Raw genomic sequence first — 7,656 nt, forward strand, 5'->3', positions numbered from 1 at the left:
TGAACTAGCCAATCATGTATGACCACACTGATCCCTTTGTTCCCTCAGACCTTTTCCCTATATAAACCCCTAACTTTCAAGCCTCGGGGTCGGCTCTACTATCTCCTGCATGAGATAGGTGTGGTGCCAAACCAGGGCACCCTGAAAATTAAATATACCTCTTGTAATTACATCAAGTCAGTCTCTTGTGATTCTTGGGTGCATGTCCTCCTGAGATTTGAGTGGGGGTCTCCCCCAGGGGTCTTTCAATACCAGTTACATCCTGATTTCATCCAGTTCCAGGTTCATTAGTCAAGATCATAGAAGACAACTGTTTTAATAGATATCTTAACAATAGTTCCAAGACTAACACACTAACAAAGCTCCAAGAGTTAGTAAGACTTGGGGAAAATACTTGAGTGGTTATCACATCTGTTTCTTCTGCATTAAGTCCTGCTTATAAAAATGCCAACAGCTGCCTCGTGTAGTGGTGTGTGCAAACTATGCATCCTCCCAATCAATTGAAACAGAAGAAAATCCTAAGCATCTTTGAGCCATGTTCTCTTGGAGACCCACTTGTAACTACACTGTTACCCATAAGGATTCAGTGTTCTATGCTCAAAAAGCCAGCATGTCTGATCGATGGCTACCAACATTCTAAATGACCAATACCTTTGACCCAGGATGTTTATTTCCTTTTGCTACAAAAAGGAGGCAGAAGATGCAGACTGGACATACTGGCCATCTCAATGCTATGATAAGGAGCCAAACATTTCCTTCATAGAAATATGAGTACTGAGATAGGTCCTGCTGGTGTTGAGAGAGGGGAGGGAATTGGGTTTGCCCTGGCACAAAAAGGTTCACATGATGTGGGTAGGCCACTGGAAGATGCTGTGACTTCAGGCAAACAAGGAAAAGTTCCGGTAGGGTGCTCACAGGAGTGTAGGTGAGACTTTATTATGCAAAACCCTTTGTTCCTGGTTAAGGATGTTTAACTTGCTTCTCTTTAAACTCTAACTTTTTGGGTCAGTGATAAAGAGCAGCAGAGAATTGGGGGTCTGAAAAGTGTAACTTTTGTTTCAAGGCAATGAAGCCTCACAGGGTCCCCTATCAGGGCAGCTGCCTTATAGCCCTCCTGCCACTAGGGCTTCTCAATGGATGGGGTGTTGAATGGGCAGGTTGGTAGAGTCTTCTTGATATCCCCCAGGTTGTGAATGTCCTTTATGATCTCTTCTATGTCACAGTTATAATCCATGACTGCCTCCTGCTACTGAGCCTCATTCTCCAGTTCAAACACCTTCCTGTCCAGGCTGCTGACTTTCATTTGATCTTTGGCTTTGCTCAGGGAGCTTTCGATCTCATTGAGTTTGTTCAGGTCCACTGTGTCATTCCAGCTGCTCCAAGAGGTGGGTCAGTTGGTGGAGGCGGCTGCCAGAGTCCATGAGGAAGCCAAGCGAGCAGGTGACAAACCCTTAGAGATCTATGCCAGTGTGGCTCAGCTAACTCCGGTGGGCTCTGGAAAATGAAGCAAATAAAATCAAGAAAGAAGCTGCAGATCTGGACCACCTGATTGACCAGAAGTTAAAGGATTATGAGGACCTCAGGGAAGGCATGAGATGAAAGGAAACAGGAAGTAAAGAACCTTCTAGAGAAGGGAAAAGCTGAAGAGCAGACCTCCTACCAACTCCTAGTTCGAGCTGATGTTGCCAAGGCTCTTGCTGAAGCAGCTGCTAAAAAGGGACGCAGTGCCTTACAAGAAGCCAATGACATTCTCAACAACCTGAAAGATTCTGATAGTCGAGAACGATAACAGGACAGATGCGGAGAATTCCTGCCATCAACCAGACCATAGCTGAAGCCAATGAGAAGATAAGGGAGGCACAGCTGTTGATGGGCAATGCTGCAGCTGATGCCAAGAGGCCAAGAACAAAGCTCATGAGGAGAGGATTGCCAGCTCTGTGAAGAATGACACCAGTACCAAGGCGGACACAGAAAGAACCTTCGCAGAAGTTACAGATCTGGATAATGGGGTGAAAGGCTTGTTGAGACAGCTAGGGGAAGCAGAGAACAAGCTGAAGAGGAAGCAAGATGACGCCGACCAGGAGATGGGATGGCGGGATGGCCTCGCAGGCTGCTCAGGAAGCTGACCTTAAAGCCAGAAAAGCCCAAAACTCTTTGTCAGCAGCCTTTTCAGCCATGCTGTTTCCTTACCACCAGAGTCCTAAAAAACGTGGAACTGGTGATCCACGCGCCTAAACTGAGTTAATATTTGGTATGCTTTCTCTCAAATATTGTGACAATATTGAAAGGTTTGACTTGCTCATATTGTTTCTAGGCTGTTTTACTACTCGAGGCCTTGCAAGGACAACAAAACAGTTTCTCCAAAACTACGTACATCAGGAGAAAGGTAGATGACTCACAGTTACTGGTCTGAGACTTTATAACTATGTATGTAAAAGTTGGAATTAAGTGCAATTACAAACTGTACTTTAAATACATAAGTAGAAAAATATAGATTATATAATAATTTTAGAATTTCAATTATGTATTGAGGTAAAACTTCTTAGATATATATTAAATAAAAATTCATGAATAAAATTAGCTAACTCTAGGAGACATTGGCAGTTAATATATATTATTTGGCTAATGTATATATTGTCCTTGCATAAATTTAATAAATTTAATATTTAATGTTGTGTTTTGCCTATCTCAACAATCTTTAATTCTTAAAAAGCAGTAGTTGTATCTTCTATTAAAATTTCAACAATTTACTTATTGGTGAAAAATGTTGAGACCAGGTTCATTCATAGCTATATATTGCACTCATTGGAGAATACAATTCTTTTTCTCTTTTCTTCACTGGCCATATAGCATCCTACTTATATTAGGATAATCCTATCTTTTGAGAACAACCATGAGTTTGAGTGTCAGCAATCCGATTTCTTAAATGATTTGTCGATAAATGATACAGTGACGCAAAGTCATTTGCCTTTTTTTTTTTTTTAATATAACACCTGTTGAGAGAATTTTGGGAACGTTGATCATTTCTTATGGTAAAATGAGATCTTGAAAACTGTGGAGGGAGAGGATCCATTTTCACTGATTGGAATACTTTGCTAAAACATAATTCCTGCAGCTGTGACAAATGCTGCTCTGCATCACAATAAATCTAGCTCAGCTGACACACTAAAGATGAAAGGAACCTGAGCTCCTGTATTGTTAGTTACTTAGCAACTTCACCAGCTACCCTACTGCTGCACTTACTGCTATAGTAGATAACTAATTAGTAAGAATTTTGACATGTGCTTCATTCTTTAAAACCATGAATTGCAAACATATTCTGAGTGATATAAATAACCTCTTTGAAGACAGAATACGTCTTAGACAGAAGTGTTACTTCAGAGAAATGAGGGCATCATTCCTATGCTCCTTGGATCATTTTTGATAAAGTGTAAGATTTAGCTCACTAGTTAAATAATAAAGGGAAGAGATCTACTTGCACAGAACAAAATCTCTTATAAGCAATCACCTCTTGGTAACTTGAGGTGTGTTCCCAAAGACATGAAATAAATACATTGCCTGGACAAAGAAGAGTCAAGGTAGTCAGGTGCTTTTGTGTGATATACCTGGAAGTTTATCTCCTGCTTTATATCTTCAGCTAGTGGTATATTTCAGAAATATGTTAGTAATCTAGAATGTTCGTTAGTAGTCCAAATAAACTCAACAATCATATTAATCACAATACAATTTAGAAATGTTAAAAACCCATTTTTTTTTAGAGAAGCCCATTGTTATAATCTATATTTACTCGTCTGTAAAATCACTGTTCACAGCTCAGCATAATCATGGAATTTATGTGTGCCTTAAGTTTTCTAATAGGTCTCTGTAATGAAATTATAAATCTGTATGTAAATACAATCATAGTTTACTAACTTAATACACCTATAAGATAGATTCATTCCAATTTTGTTTTTAAGAGTAAAGTGTAGAGTCGGGAAGTGGTGGCACAAGGCTTTAATCCCAGCACTTGGGAGGCAGAGGAAGGCAGATTTCAGAGTTCTAGGCCAGCCTGGTCTACAGAGTGAGTTGCAGGACAGCCAGGGCTACACAAAGAAACCCTGTCTCTGAAAACAAAATACAAAACAAACAACAACAACAACAACAACAACAACAAAGAGCAGAAGTGTAGTAAGAAAAATCTGTATACATATGAATTTGGTTACAGCAGATTATTTTCCAGTGTAGCTTCCCTTATGTCTATGCTTTTTTTCCTTCCATTCCCAATCTCCAAATGTTTGTCACTGATTATATTTGGTTTTATATTACAGTAATACAAAGCTTCCTTCCTTTTATTCATCAAAATAATATTCATTTTCACAAATGGTGTTTATTATACATGTAATACATTCACAAAACCCAAATACCTCCTATAAACACAGTATTTAAGCAAAAACAAAGAAAACCCCATGATTGTTCTGGTCTGATGAGAAATATTTGTATAGATCACCAATTGAATTTTGAAAATAAGGTATTTTTAGTAATCATAGCCTTAGAGTCATTGATTATAGGTAAGTACTAGAAGAACTTAGAGCTTTATAGGGAAAAATACCTTCTACTACTACAAGATGTATTTATTTCTATTTATTTCCATCATCTATTCAGATCTTTGTACCATGGAACAGGTAAGAATTCAAGATTTTATGTTTTTGTATTAATCCTTAAGATATCTAAGTTCTTAGTTGATTATAGTGAAAACCAAACTCAATATTATTAGTTGCCAAGACCTGCATATCCCGATCACTTTTAATAATCTGAGGGTCAATTGTGAATTTTCTTCTCTCACACAGAGTTCATTGTGCATATTTGTATCAATTTCCTAATCTTGGTTCTTTACAGTTTTTGTTCAATTGATATTTTCAAATTTAAATGTACTTTGAGTCTCCCATAAATTCTTTCCACCATATATCCAGAAAAATCTGTTTTCTGTTTGCATTCAAAGCATACCTGTTACCTTCAAGCATTTAGCACATCTGTTCATAAAATAAACATTTGGGGATTGCTGGGGCCAGGAAGCACGAGAGGGTAGGTTGTTGAGCAGGGGGAGGTAGGAGGTAACAGGGATATATATATATATATATATATATATATATATATATATATACGTGTATATATACATATACACGTATATATATATATTTTCTTTTTCTCAGGGGAAACTAGGAAAGGAGATATCATATGACATGTAAATAAAGAAAATATCTAATAAAAAATAAACATGGGTATTATTTGGTATTATTTATAAGGAGAAAAATGTCACTTTACCATTTTAAGAATGTTATTTCAAGTAGTAGAGTCATTTTGAATAGAGCATATTGAGGGAAACTTTTTTGAGTATGTATGTGTTAAGCACGTAGACTAGAACAGTAAAGTTAGAAGTCTTGTCCTACATCCTAAGCTGGATGTTAGTGCCTGTTAAATAAGAGTTATTACAAATTTTAATGGAAACTTTTGAGAACTTTTTGAGCCTAATATCACATGATTTGTAATCATATCTTTTGGGACTTATATAAATATCCTTACTGCTTTGGTACTTGGAAGTCACTGGTATCATGTAACCCACAGGCATACAGTTCCAAAAGTCCTTTAAGAAGAACATCTGTAACCATTCCTATTTAGTGACAGATTTCTGTTGTAACATAGCTGACGGTTGATATCAAGAGGAACAAATCAGAAAGAAAAGTAAGAAAGATAAAAGAACTTACAAAGTGTTGCGACCACCCTCGACCAGCAAGGACAACACAACACACGAGCTCTTCTCAAGCAGTTTAATTAGGAACCTTGAACAATCTTCTGACCCCTGGGAGAGCCAGCCCTCAGGCTAAATACTGTGTGGACAGCCACCCAAGTAAAGCCACATGGCGCTATCTTACAGGCCCACATAGCGGAAGTAAGCCAGTTGACTCAGCCCATAGCCAAGTAAGGACTAGTTTACCTCGAGAGCACTTGCCATCGGGCTGGCGGAAGGCGGAAGCCGGTACCATCTTAGGGCGTGGCACATCACAGCTCTCTACAACAAAGAATTACCATAGAAATAGAAGGAGCCATGATGATATCATAACAGCCAAGATCAAACTTTCATGGCAATTACAACATCAATAATACATCAAAACAATTTAGGATAAGTGGAGTGTCCTTGATTTCAACAGATGCTTCGAAATGTCAGAACTTTAACATAGGCATCAGGGTACTGAACACATATACTCCCACAATCTATCACCACTTCATTGGCATCAGGGTTCCTGTTTCATGAACTAAAGAATAAAATTTACAGATCATAGATGATGCATTTTAGAAAGAAGTTTCTTTATAGATTTATGTAGGTTGGTGCTAAAGGGAAAAGTGATATTTAGTTTTGAGCATGTCCTAACATAATTTCAATGCAGGGATGCCCACTTGGGAAAAGAGAGAGAGAGTAAAAAACCAAACTATCCTTTTAGAATCCTTGACCAGAGTAGACCCATTGACATTTCAGCATTAATAGTTCTACCATTTGATCTTTATCAAATACTGAATAGTCAAAGAATCTAAGATAGTTACACATTTTGGCCAAAAGTACCCACTAATTTCTCTAGAGTTCCACAGTATGCCTGACCAGTTCTGTCACATCTCCTGCACTCACTGCATATAGTGCAGGCTTATATATAGATTGTGCCAATAAGTTAGCTACCCTGGAAGTGAATGTCAATTGGGATAAATGGGAAGAAGCAGCCAGCGGCATATACAGAAAACTTCAATCTTGAATTTGATGTGTGGATGTTGGATGTTTCTCTAATTGAACCCAGCAATCAGACTTGATTCTATGCACATAATGTGGTATATAAAATCAATACGTCCACAAATCAAGGACTGTGGAGTTTTGTGGAAGTGGTTTTGGGCTAAGGACAATAGCTGTACCTCTCAAATTCTTTTCTCATTCCTCCCAGATCTAACTCTAGCTCTGGTTACAACATACTCAGATGGGCCAAGAACATGTATGGCCTTAGATCTTAATTTTTTTAGTTTACTTTTGTGGAAGATAAAAGCACTAATTTATATATGTTTGTTTGTTTTTCTTCTTAAATCTTTAAAGTCTCTCTAATAAATACAAAAATTATATAGTCTGATTTCTTCTCTTAACTACTTTGAACAGATACCTTACAGAATTGTTAATCTTTGGTATCTACACAGTGTTAAGCACAGAGCTAGCATAGAGTATATACTTTCAGGTGAAACAAAACAAAACAAAACCAACAATAACAAATAATAACAGCAACAACAACAAAGTATGAAAACAAAACAAATGAGTCTTCCAGAATCTAAAAATGTAATTATAACTTATTGGTGGGTAAATACATCTATATTAGAATGTGCTGAGTGTATTCTGAGTCACTTGGAAGGTATTGTTATTAAAGAAAAATGATGAGAAGCCAGGCTAGGGCAGAAGTCAAGCTCAGAAAAAAACATGTTAAGTGGAAGAACCCTTTATATCAAATGCCCACTTCTCTAATATTTTCATTTTGTGCATCACAGCATCTCCACTAAGGATAATCTGGAAAGGATCATGGATGGAGGCCTCTCATTCATCATTTAAGTCTGCTTTTTACAGAGAAGAATCACAATCTTCAAACATGGTCCTAA

General features: G+C 37.6%; 1 pseudogene; it reads left to right on the forward strand.

Moving 5' to 3' along the window:
• The first annotated feature begins 1,307 nt into the window (after positions 1 to 1,307).
• LOC116076551 lies at positions 1,308 to 2,298 on the forward strand (annotated as a pseudogene).
• Positions 2,299 to 7,656: the final 5,358 nt, after the last annotated feature.

This window comes from Mastomys coucha, unplaced genomic scaffold, assembly GCF_008632895.1.
Source record: "Mastomys coucha isolate ucsf_1 unplaced genomic scaffold, UCSF_Mcou_1 pScaffold4, whole genome shotgun sequence".
In the NCBI taxonomy this organism is placed as follows: Eukaryota; Metazoa; Chordata; class Mammalia; order Rodentia; family Muridae; genus Mastomys; species Mastomys coucha.